The sequence below is a fragment of the Panthera leo genome, chromosome C1 (assembly GCF_018350215.1).
Source record: "Panthera leo isolate Ple1 chromosome C1, P.leo_Ple1_pat1.1, whole genome shotgun sequence".
Taxonomy (NCBI): Eukaryota; Metazoa; Chordata; class Mammalia; order Carnivora; family Felidae; genus Panthera; species Panthera leo.
This window is the reverse complement of record NC_056686.1, coordinates 158,357,656-158,370,758: the sequence shown is the minus strand read 5'-3', so window position 1 is coordinate 158,370,758 and position 13,103 is coordinate 158,357,656. Positions and strand designations below refer to the sequence as shown.

At 41.3% G+C, this 13,103-nt stretch overlaps 1 protein-coding gene across 1 annotated transcript in view; it reads right to left on the bottom strand.

Annotated features, from left to right (window-relative positions):
- MYO3B (myosin IIIB) overlaps window positions 1-13,103 on the bottom strand; it is a 226,165-nt gene that overhangs the window by 122,915 nt on the left and 90,147 nt on the right. The gene's annotated exons all lie outside the window — the stretch shown is intronic.

Below are 13,103 nucleotides of genomic sequence, written 5' to 3'. Positions count from 1 at the left end.
GTAACCTCTGTCTCACTGATTGCATTAGTCAAATAGGGAGCTGGGTGACAAATAGAAGTCTTAAGTGCACCAGGCCAGGGCGGCTGGTTTGACAACCAGGTGGCTTTCCTATTTCCTTTTCAGGTGTACCATCAGGGAAGTAAAAGGAGGGACAAGGTCTCCTCCTTCCCTCCACATCTCTACCCCTCAGGCAAGTCTGTCCTTTCCTTTCATCTTATAGCCCTGTTCTTTAATTGTCCTGGCTTGACAACCAATAATGCCATCACGGAAAAGAGAGACTACACATTCTACTTGGTTGAGGACTATCACAATTGCAGCTTTTCATTGTCCAGTTAGTTTGGCTCATGTTGATAAACACCTAAATACCTCTCTACCAAAACAGCTCATGCCTTGGGTGGAAAAATACTGAAGGGTTTATCTTGGCTGTCACGTCTCTTCCATTCTCCATGACCCTCAAGGTCATGATGGTTTGAAGATGTTCCACCATCTCAGACTACCTCAGGTATCTGAAGATGGCTAGTTCTTTCCAGTTGGGTCCCTTGGCTCTAGAAGAAACCACACTGGCAGCAGAGTCCCTCCTTCCCATAGAGGAGATATTCTTTAGCCTCTGCCCTGAGGCAGTCAACAAACTCTGTGCCATCTCCTTTTTCTCGGACCTATGATATAAACCTTGTTCTCTTTCATCCCCCACCTTCCTCTGACTCTGGCTATTTCTAATTTGCTGGCAGTACTTCTAGATATACCATATTAGAATATTTGGAATCTCTGACTTTTCTCCTTTTTAATTTCCTCAAATAGGAATTTTTTTCTGCTCCGTCTCTCTCCTTCTGAGTGACTCTCCTACCTCAAGCGTGACCTTCCCACACCCAGCCTGATGACACCATGCCTCTCCATTCTCTTGAGGTGGTCCAGTAAACCCATTTTAAGCAAGGCTGGCTGCCTCAGACTATACTTAAAGAGATATAGTCCATGCTCTCATGGAGCTTACATTCTAATTAATACAGAGAGTAAGAGTAAAAAGAGATAACAATGGACAAACACCCTGAAACTTTAAGGGGGTAAGCTGGGTAGACTAGAGTCCTCTCAATATTCCTGTCCATCTACAACCTCAGAATGTGCCCTTACTCGGAAATAAGGTTTTTGTTGATGTAACTGGTTTAAGATGAGGTCATACTGGATTCAGCTGGGTCATCAGTCCAATGGTTAGTGCCCTTCTAAGAAGGCCATGTGAAGATACAGATACAGGGAGAATGCATATGATAATGAAAGCTACGCGATGGGTGTCTAAGCCAAAGACTGCCAAGCATCAGAAGCTACGAGAGAGGCATGGAAAGAATTTTCCCTCAGAGCCTCCAGGAGAAATCAACATTGCTGATTCTGCACCTCCAGCCTCCTGAACTGTGAGAGAATACATTTCTGTTGTTTTATGCTACAGGGTTTGGGGTAACTTGTTATGTTAGCCCTAGGAAACTAACATGAAGAGGAAAAGCTGACAGCTGTTAAGAAAAAAGAAATGAGGAGAAAAAAATCAGGTACCTGTATTCAGCTTGATTTGGCTGGGGAGGCAGGGGAGGCTCATTAAGAACAGAAGTTAGGGAAATTTCCATTATTTTCATTTAACAAACACAAATATATGGATTATTATGTGCCATGAAGTGTTCTAAGGCCCTCACTAATCCTCATGGTAACTTTAAAAGGTAGAGGTCACTATTATTCCCATTTTACAGGTAAGGAAACTGAGGCCCAGGGAGGTTCAATGACTTGCCTAAGAGTCACACACACAGCTGAAAAGTGGCAGAGCCAGGACTCAAACCCAAACAGTTTCACCCTAAAGTCTGGATTCCTAAATATTACACAGTGCAGCCCCATTAATGTAAACATTCAAAAATCATTAACTCTTGTTTTTTCCTTTAGAAGTGGAAGTTATTTCTTTCACATGTCTGGGCCTCTAAGGTCCCACAGATCAGCTGCTATGGGAGGAGCCTCTGGTCTAGACGGGCATTTGATGGCCTACCCAGAGGACAGACCCAGAGGCATGCTTTCTAGCAGGGGCACTGTCCAGGTTGATTTCTTGGTTGGGGATCTAGGCTGGGTAAGCTTTCCTGCTCTCATAATGGACCTGGCAAACGGTGCCTACTGTATCTGGCAGAGAAGGCGCATACAGATGAGGCACAAAAGCCCAACCTTCCCCTCCTAACTGCTGCTGGCCAATTGCACAAGGAGCCTGTGTCATTTCTGGCTGGAGTGACAGCTGGTCAGCAGCCATCTTATCAGAACATAAAGAGGCCAATTTGTGGGAGGTCTGACAGGCAAATGCCACCAAAAGCAGCACTGAGAAAGTAAAATTCTTTTCTCAAAGAACAGAATCTCATTGACAGATTTTTTTTTTTTTTTCCTTTTAACAGCCACATCAGACACCCTGGTCTCCACATAAAACAATTCTGGTAATTTCAGGCCTACGAGATCATTTTCCACTTTGATTCTCTAGTACTTAATTCCAGTCATTATCCCGGTCAAACTTTGAGTTCAAAGAAAAGTCTTGCCTCATAATTGCTTTCTCTAACTTGGAAACTAAGGAGGAAGGTTTTCTCTTATCCTAGAGATGAGTTTCTTGTCTGCCCTGGAACATCACTGTTTGGGGAATTCCCCTTGCCTTCAAGCATCCAGGGACTGTCACTCTGTTCTCTGACTCCCAGCAGCCTTCAATGGGATTTACTTCATAGAATTTATGCCCTGCCTGCTCACAAAAAAGATTGGAGGAAGCTTCATAGATTGTTTCTTGTGGTTGTGTTAGTTGGCTCTGGCTTAGTACTCCTCTTAAGGCTGGGGCAGATGTGTCCGTCCTGGTTCCATCTGAGACTGTTTCTCCCACCTCCTTTTTAAAATATTTTCAGAGTAGTTTTAGATTTACAGCAAAACTGAGGGGGGAAGGCACAGAGATTTCTCCATATTCCCTGCTCCCACATATGCATCTACTCTCAACACCTCCCACCAGAGTGGTACATTTGTTACCTACACTGACACTTCTTCATTACCCCAAATCCATAGTTTACATTATGGTTTACTCTTGATGTTGTATATCATATGGGTTTGGACAAGAAATGACATATATCCATCATTATGGTGTCATATGGTATCTTCACTGTCCTAAAAATCCTCTGGGCTCTGCGTATTAACCTCCTCCTACATCCCTGGCAACCACTGATCTTTTTACTGTCTCCATAGATTTGGTTTTATCGGAATGTCATATATTTGGAATCATACAGTACATAGTCTTTTCATACTGGCTTTCACCTTGTAATATGCATTTAAGTTTCCTTCATGCCTTTTCATGGCTTGATAGCTCATTTCTTTTTAGCACTGAATAATTTCCATTGTCTGAATGTACTACAGTTTATTTATCCATTTACCCACTGAAGCACATCCTGGTGGCTTCCAAGTTTTGGCAATTATGAATAAAGCTGCCTCCAACATCTGTGCGCAGGTTTTTGTGTGGACGTTAAGTTTTCAACTCCTCTGGGTGGATATCAAAAAGCGTGATTACTGGATCATATGGTAAGAGTATGTTTACTTTTATAAGAAACCACCACGCAGTCTTCCAAAGTAGCTGTACCATTTTGTATTCCTACCAGCAACGAATGAGGTACCTGTTGTTCCACATCCTCATCTGCATTTGATGTTGTCAATGTTATAGATTTTGGCCATTCCAATAGGTGTATAATGGTATTTTGTTGTTTTAATTTGCATTTTCCTGCTGACATATGATGTGGAGCATCAGACTGTCCCCTCTTAGTGGGAAAAAAAATAATTTTAATGTTGTTTTTGTGACCACCCCAAAAGCATTTAGCAGAGTGTTCTGCACAGAGAGGATGTTCCTGTTCAGAAAACGTTTGGGGCAAAGATACCAGATCAGGACTGAGGCAGTCTTGACTGCAGTGTTTCTTAGCTACCATCTGTAAAATGGGGTAAGATTCCCAACCTACTTTTCAGGGTTAGCCTGATAATTACAAAAATAAGGTGAATGAAAATGCCTTGTATAAACTGGAAATTGCTATGCAAAAATAACATGTTAGGAAAACAAGTGTTACCGTTTGTTAGTCAAGAAGGAAATAACTCCCACCTCTAGGCTCATTCTAGCTTAAACAGCTCCTGTTTCCCATAAATCAAAGTTATTTACTTTCCTGTAAGTCTTCCCTAAAAAGATAAAGGTCTGGATGTTTATAACAGCTTTATTCACTGTCACTAATAATTGGAAACAAATATCATTTAGCTGGTAATTGGCAAAATTGTGGTATATCTATACTCTGGAGTTCTGCTCGGCAATGAAAAAGCACAAATTAGTGTTAAATGCACCAACACTGATGAACTGTAAAAGCATTATGCTAAGTGAAAGAAGCCAGACACAAAAGTCTATGTACTATATTACTCCGTTTTTATGACATTTTGGAAAAGGCGTAATTATTGGGACAGAAAACCCATTGGTGGTCACCAGGAGCTAAGGGTGTGGGAGGGATGGTGACAGAAAGGGCATGAGAGAGCTTTTTCATAATTTTCTTTTTCTTGATTGTGGAGGGGGTTACCTGACTGTATGTGTTCATCCAATTTTATCAAACTGTTTGTGTTTTATTGTATATAAATTACACCTCAATAAATATGACTTTTAAAAAATCACCAGAACTTAAAAATTAAAAAAATAAGGTCTTCTCAAACTGATTGTTCCTGGAAAGCAGGATCCAATCACTTCTCACCCACTAGGAAGAAAGAGTCTGGTGGGGAGAGCCCTGCTGCTGACGAGGGACCCTTCAGAGCCATTTGTATCATTGACCATAGCTGGTTTTGACACTAAGTACTTGGCTCAAAGTCTATGAAATTAGCAGGCTCTGGTTGCTTGTACATCTCAACCGTCACAACTTTATTGATGAGAATGGCTACCAGCTGTCACCTCTGCCTCCACCTCTGTGCTCGGTGATTTAGACTTCACGGCCACAGCAAATCAAGCCATGATCCTGCTATGGCTCTTCGTGTTGGGGTTTGAACTCCCAGCCAAATGGCTGTCGCTCAGCTGTTATGCTGCCAATCACCCGTCACCGTGGGTTAAGTATGATATGCACACTGAGATCTTCCAACTCCTTAGACATCTGAAAGGCGACTTGCTTTCCACACCAGCAGGCAGCAAATCTGGGTGATATTTAACTCCTGGATTTTAGAGTTTCTGACTTCATGGAAGAAGATGAGCAGGGGACTTGCTATTTTCCAGAACGAGTTACAGAAGGGCCTCAAACCAGTGAATGGGGAAATGATGTCAGTAGCATACTAAACCATTAAATCTTAACAATGTCGAGGTGAGTGAAAAAATTTCTCTACACAAATGAATCAAGCTCTTGGCATTATGGAGCACAGCTCTTTACAGAAACAACAAAACCACCTGAAACATTTCACATGATATTGTTGCTTTTTAACTTTTCCTGTCAGATAAGCAAGACATAAGTTAAGATTTGGAAAATTATTTATTTTTATTTTTTTATTTGAGAGAGAAAGAGAGACAGAGAGCACGCATGAGTGGCGGAGGGGCAGAGAGAGAAGGAGAGATAGAATCCCAAGCAGGCTCTGCACTCAGCTCCACACAGGGCTCAATCTCAGGACTGTGAGATCCCGACTGGGAGATCATGACCCAAGCCAAAATCAAGAGTCAGACGCTTAACTGACTGAACCACCCAGGCACCATGGAAAATTCTCTGTTATAAATGTTTTATTGTAACTATATTTAAGATTTAACAGGTACTATTTTTTCCTCCAAAAGTGAGAGAAATAGTTTGATCTTTTTGAAGTTATAATATATATGCTCACTTACATAGATGTAGGTATATATACATATATATATATACACACATACAGAGAGAGTACTATACAGACTATTTTTCCCAGTGAAGTTCTTATTTGGGAAGGGAGTACAGAGAGGGAGCTAACATTTAGTGAATATCTACCAGGTACTAGGTACCATGCAAGATGCTTTGCAGATATTATTTGTAATCATCTTCACAACAGTCCTGAGAATTAGGCCTTAATGAGTCCCATTTTATAGGTGAGGAAACTAAGGCTCAGAAGTTAAGTACTTTTCCCCAAACCATATAACAAATTATGGCATAGCTGGGAATTAAAGTCAATTGCTTTTGTTTGCTTGATTTTCTTAATTGTTTTTTGTAACATTTATTCATCTTTGAGAGACAGAGTGTGAGTGGGGGAGGAGCAAAGAGAGACGGAGACACAGAGTCTGAAGCAGGTTCCAGGCTCTGAGCTGTCAGCACAGAGCCCAACGCGGGACTTGAACTCACTGACTGCAAGATCATGACCTGAGCTGCAGTTGGACGCTTAACCGACTGAGCCACCCAGGTGCCCTGTTTGCTTGATTTTCTTTCCTTTTTCTTAAAATTTGAGTATAGTGGAATTACAATGTTACAGAAGTTTCAGGTGTACAACACAGTGATTCAACATCTCTATACATTACGCTATGCTCACCACAACTATAGCTACCATCTGTTACCATAAAACATTATTATAATACCATCAACTATATTACCTGTGCTGTACCTTTTATTCCCATGACTTAATCATTCTACACCTAAAAGCCCACTCCCCTTCACCCATTTGGCCCATCTCCCTATACCCCTTCCCTCTGGCAACCATCAGTTTGTTCTCTGTATTTAAAGGCTGATTCTACTTTTTATTTACTCATTTGTTTTGTTTTTTTAGATTCCACATATGAGTGAAATCATATGGTATTTGTCTTTCTCAGTCTGACTTGTTTCTCTTAGCATAATACTCTCTAGGTCCATCTGTCTTGTTGCAAATGGCAAGATTGACACTTAGGTTGCTTCTATATCTTGGCTATTATAAATAATGCTGCAGTAAACATAGGGGTGCATATACCTTTTTGAGTTAGTGTTTTCACTTTATTTGGGAAAATACACAGTAGTGGAATTATCGGATCATATGGTATTTCTGTTTTTAATTTTTTGAGGAAATTCCATACTGTTTTCCATAGTGGCTACACCAATTACATTCCCACCAACACTGTACCAGAGTTCCTTTTCCTTCACGTACTTCATCAACACTTATTATTTCTTGTCTTCTTGATTTTAGCCATTCTGACAGGTGTGAGGTGATATCTCATTGTGCTTTTGATTTGCATTTCCCTGATGATTAGTGATGTTGAGCATCTTTTTATATGTCTATTGGCCATCAGCATGTCTTCTTTCCATTGAGGTCCTCTGCCCATTTTTAAATCAGATTTTTGGGGTTTTTTGGTTAAAGTCAATTGTTTTGATTCCAAAGTCCGCTTGCTTAGGTTGGTATATAGAGCTCTTCCAAAAGCTGGTACCCTATGTCCATGTGCCATATCCAAGATGGAAACCAATCGTAGAGTGTGGTCTACTGAAAAGGGAACTGGGTGAGGACTCAGAAGAGGGCTTTGATGCCAATTCTTAAGCTCAAATAACACATAAGGGGAGACAACTTATTTAAATTCCCTGTGCTTCTGTTTCATCTGTTAAAGGGAAAAACAAAATTTGCCTTTCTACACACAGGAGTCTTTTGAGGAAAAGAAGCCCAATCACTCTTGCCATAGCAGTTCATTTTTTCCCCTAATGTTTCTTTACTATTAGGTGGATATAGCCTAAATAACTATGATTCCATAGAATAAAGGCAACCTGAGTGTGTTATTGATCATGATCATGTTGCTTCACTCAAGGTTGAGGTGGTAAAGATGCCATTTTGGGCAGCACCTCTTTTTAGCCAGATTCTGCAGCTCTATATGAGGTCCAGCATGGAAAAGATGATTCGAAATTGAAGCACTCATGGACTTCCTCTGAAATTTTAACCTTGAGTCCTGCTGGTACAGATGCACCAAAGGTTCACCTTGAGCACAGTTCTGTGCCACATCAACATGATATCAGGTATTAGCAGACCTCGAGTCCACATTGGCTTTGCAGTGTCCTCTCTGTGCATTAGGTGAATAGCACCCTGCCCTGTGGGCATTATATTCAAACACGAACATTTGATTTCATAGCAAAGGACGTTCCTTTGCGTCCCAAGTCATTTCATGGTAAGAATTCTACTGTTTGTGCCCAAGTGAGGTCTGGCAGAGGCCATTTCTTAACAGAAACCTTGAGGCTGCAGGTCAGGCCTTCTCTCTGCTATATACCACTTCCTCTAAGCCAAGCTTCAGGGGAGCTCCATATGTCCTGTCCTGTATGTCGTACATGTCTCTGAACATGTCTTGTTCATAAACAATGCACATTTTCCCAAGTAAAGCACAATACTGGTCCCCACAAACATTTTCCCCCTCCAAAATGTTAAGCCTATAGCTGTCAGAAATTAGTCCCAACTTTTTTACCTACAAAGTTAGAGAAACCCAGGCCGTGTGCAGATGGACTGGGCAAGATCCCTTGCATAAACCTGAAGGTATTCTGTCTTCTGTTAAACAAAGGTTTAGAAGGCAGTGGAGCTAGTGTGCACCTCATAGCTCATCTCAAGCCTGGATACACCAGTTAACACTTTCCCCTGGATGTTGCTTTACTCTCGAATGGATAGGACCTAAAACACCAGGAAAGGAGAGGTAGCTGGTTCCTTCCCAATGGACAGGAAGAGTTTGGAAGCTGTCTTCCTCACATTTTGAGGAGGCAAGTGTGTGTGTGAAATAATCAGGAATCTAAGAGACAGAAATGGAATGAGTCAAGAAACAATGGAATAGAGATACAATGGCAAACAGCAATGAAAGGAGAGGAATGAAAGAGGTTGTGCTTGTTTTCCTTTTGTTAGTTCAAAGTGGGCCTTTTCCTTCAATGGTACATTCACTTGACCTTCCTCTACTGTTTGGCTTGTGATCAACAATCTGCTTACACACAGCTCTGTAAGAATGAAAAAATATCTTCTGTGATCATTTTTACCTTCAAGAAACATGGGTTATTTCAATGTAAATCCTCAGCTATATTTTATAATGATTTTGGCTCATTGTATTACACTGAAGTTTTACAGAATTTCCTCCCAATATGTGTTGGCATAATATAGAGTACCTGATTTATACAAACATCATCTCTCTAGGGGACAGGATATTTTATAGCCCTCTGTATCAGAAAATGAAAATTTGATGCTCCAAATCAAATCCCATCATTCACCATGGTAGCTCCAGCATAAAGTAGATACTTAACAAATAGTGAAGGAAGAAAGAAATTTCCAAATTTAAAATATAATTGTCCTGCACACCTAGGGATATTTCCAGAAATCTAGTTCTAGGAAATTACTACAACCACCCAGTCACTGCCAATTCACCAACAGTGCTAAAGGAACCAACCTTTTAAAGTTAGAAAAGGCTAGGAGGAGGCCTTACTCCCAGAGAGGTTTAAAAGTTCAAGCAGCTTTAAATACTAAAAATTTGGTTTTATTATGAAGTAGGGTCAAGTTTCTAAAAGTAGTTAAACAGGTTCTGATAGGCTGCTATCTGGAAATGTATCTGAGTGTGCTGGAACCTATCTGGACATGATGCCTGCTTTCCCTTCTGGAAGCAGCATTTAAAGCAACTCTCATTGGCCGGTATCATATGATGCACCCAGCAGTTCCAGCTGAATCCAGTTTAAAATGCCTGTTCATGGGCATCTGGATGGCTCAGGGGGTTAAGCATTCCACTCTTGATTTTGGCTTGGGTCATGAGCTCACAGTTCATGATATGAAGTCCTGCATCAGGCTCTGTGCTAAGGGTGCAGAGCCTGCTTGGGATTCTCTCTGCCCCTCCCCAACTGGCATGTCTTCTCTCTCTCTCTCTCTCTCTCTCTCTCTCTCTCTTTCTCAAAAATAAATAAACTTTAAAAAATAAAATAAAATGCCTGTTCACAGGCTCAAGGAAACCTAAGTCTTGCCAGAGTCACAGCTGATGCTCCAAAAAGCATTCTCCCCAAAAAAGCATCAGAAGGAGAAATGGCTATCGTTTATCTGTGTTGTTGGAAGGGCCAAGGAGGAGAGTAAGTAGGAAGCTGATCAGAGGACACAGAGAAAGGGAAAACAATTTCCACTGCACTGAAGCAATTAGATGAAAATATGCTGTAAACCAATGGGCTCTTCCTGCTTCTGGGGGTTGGGAGGACAACTGGAGTGGGGGCTGGAAGAGCCTACTCTTTCCGGAGACATTCTTTGAAATTCTGCTCCCAGCCCCTCCGGCTCCACTGTCACCTACTTGAGGCATTTCCCCTCCAAGATGGGAGGCCCACCACTTTGCTCTCATTTAAAAAACAGATCTTGAATTAGAGGAGGAATTTTAAGGCCAATGCTTTCAAAAACTTAAAGAATGAAATATTGTAGACCTTTTATGAATCGCCTGCAAGTTATGTGTTTTGATACAATTTACTGAGGAATGTGTGCATTTTTATTTGACTAAATCTAGTTATATCCACTTTCTGACACTTAAGGGTTCATTAAAAAAATAATAGATTAGTAAGGGAATGACACATAACTGTTACTTTTTACTTAGAATATCCCATCTCTCTGAAAACTAATACGTTTTCAATCTTACCTGATCTAAAAAGTATGTAATTTTAAATTTTTTGGTGTTTAAAAGAATGTTTTCCATTGGCAAGAGCCTATTATTAGCATTAACTAATAAAAACACACGAAACATGCCATTTCTCACTAAGATGATATTCAAAGTTGCTCCCCACCCCAGCAAAAAAAAAAAAAAAAAAGGGAAAATGACACACTATACTTTTGCTTGGGATCCCTAGCTCTCTCTCCTCCAGATTCCTCACATCTCATAAAGGCCCTTTATTGCTGGTGCAATGTTATACACTTAGGAAATGGATGAGTATGTACCTAGGGTATTTTTTTCCGTTTGTTTTCTCTTCCAGCATTTGATCACTGGCTGGTGAACTGTTTGGGCCCACAGAGATCTCTAGACCACCAGCTCATGTATTTGAAAGGCATCTGTTTATTTTGAAAATGCAAATGTGGCCTACCTCAAAGACTGACAGGCAAGAAATGACCCACTGAGCAAGGGGAGAGGTTTCCAATCTGGAGCCCTGTCCCTCCCTCTACCATACCGAGATCACTCGCTGTCAAAACCACTTAAACAAGCTCCGGGAATCTGAGTGAAGGGCCCACAATTAAAATGAACAGACTCGTGTGTGTGTGTGTGTGTGTGTGTGTGTGTGTGTATCCCCTTCCCTCCTTCCCTCTCTCTCTTTCAAGAATTAGCCAGGCAGATCATTTCTCACCTAGTTTAAAGTAATGATGAGGTCAGTTACAAAACGACGCTGTACCTTTGAAATGGTGGCTCCTAGACTGAGGGCTTCCTGGAGGAGGGCCCTATAACAGGGACACTGGCCTCTTAGTAGCAGCCCAGTCCTGGGGACGGATTCCCAGAGAAAGCCCAGGAAGGTTAATACCCCGACTTTGATCTCTGTCAAGGCATACCAGCAAGAATTAATTTACATTTCAGATGAAAAAGGTTGACAGCATGAAAAGGCATCTTGTTTCTGGTATGTGAATGTGCCGTAATAGATCGGGAATTCTGAAAGGAAGTTCTGAGGAAGCTAAAGGGATAAGCTGTGCGGCTGCTTTTATTGGGAAGGAGATGAAAGGCAAACAAATTTCAATATGCGCTGGTCTGTAGCAACATGTAGGCCAAATGCTTCCTAAATTTCAAGGGCTGCTCTTTTAAAAATATATAACATATCTTAGCAACACTACCCACAAAAAAATGCTATGGGCCAGAACTTGAAATACAAAGAAACGCATCGCATAGAATCTAAATTTCCAATGAAATGATTTGTTGAAAAAAAAATTAGAGAATAAGTTTCAAAAACAATCAGAATGGCTGTCTATGATAACATCTCTAAGTCACTTCCTGCAGGCTTCACAAGTAAGGGAAGCACTATGTCTGGGGCTTGTTCTGCCCAGAAATATTCTCGTGGGGTGAAGAAGAGCTTGTAATGAGAAGGTTATGCTTTGAGAAGAACACACCCCAAAACAGAGAAGTTAGAAGGAGTTGGCTTTGCTTTTTAGATCAACACAACCATGGCTTCCGATATAAAGATACGGAAAACATTCTCAAGTAAAAGTAATCTGCCAATAAAACTGCAAATGCTGTTACCCTCCCCATGCATCTTTTCTGCTAACACAAAACCAGCACCTTGATTCCTGTGTTGGCTGAAGGGCAAAGGGACTCTGCCTGCTTTTGCTCTGGCTGCCACATGACTTCTAAGAGGGAGGGGTGACTTGAGTACCACTCTCAACATCCTCATGTCTGCCAAAGTCCCTGGAGACTCCCGATGCCACCTGATAAGGAGGAACACTCGTTGCCAGGCTAAAAAATGGGGTGATTGCAAAGCTTTAAAAAAACAGAAGTACCTTAAAGAGATGTGTTCTCTCTGGTTCCACCAAACAAGATTATCCTTCCATGGTACCTACTGCACTGGTGCTCTACTGGAACGACGCAATCATGACTGACCTGATCCGGTGATGAAGCAAACCTGTCTGTGTTTTCATGCAGCCCTTACTTGGCAATAACAGAGTGCAAACAGGGAAGCCCGTAAAGATCGTTTTCAGAGAGGGAAAATTTGCTTTATGATTCTACACACTGGACTCAGTGGATCAACATATAACCCAAAGTTTATATTTTAAAACATATGTTGGGCTTTGGGCCAAACTGCAGGATCTGAAATCAGTCCAGGAGACTTTGGGGGGTGGGGTGGAGAGGGGTGTGTGTGGTGTGGTGAGTGGAGGTGGGCAATAGGGAACAAATGCACTTTGAGTTGTTTTTCTTAAGCTGCAACTACAATTGCATCCTTCTTCCTGAACTCTTTGAAGTTGTAGAGCTTAAAACTCCTAGGGGATGGTGTTAAAAGCTACACATTTGCATTTAAATGATGCCCCCTTCTTTCCAAATATTTTGGTTCTGAATGAAGATGTCTGGCCTCTACAGTGGCCTAAGAGAGTTCTGACAAGTGTTCCTGGAGTCAGGCTCTGGGCAGGACCATCTCAAAAAGATTGCAGCTGTTTTACTAAGGAGTTTGCTTCAAGGCAACAGTATCTGAAACCCTATCCTTTGAGCCTGTGGA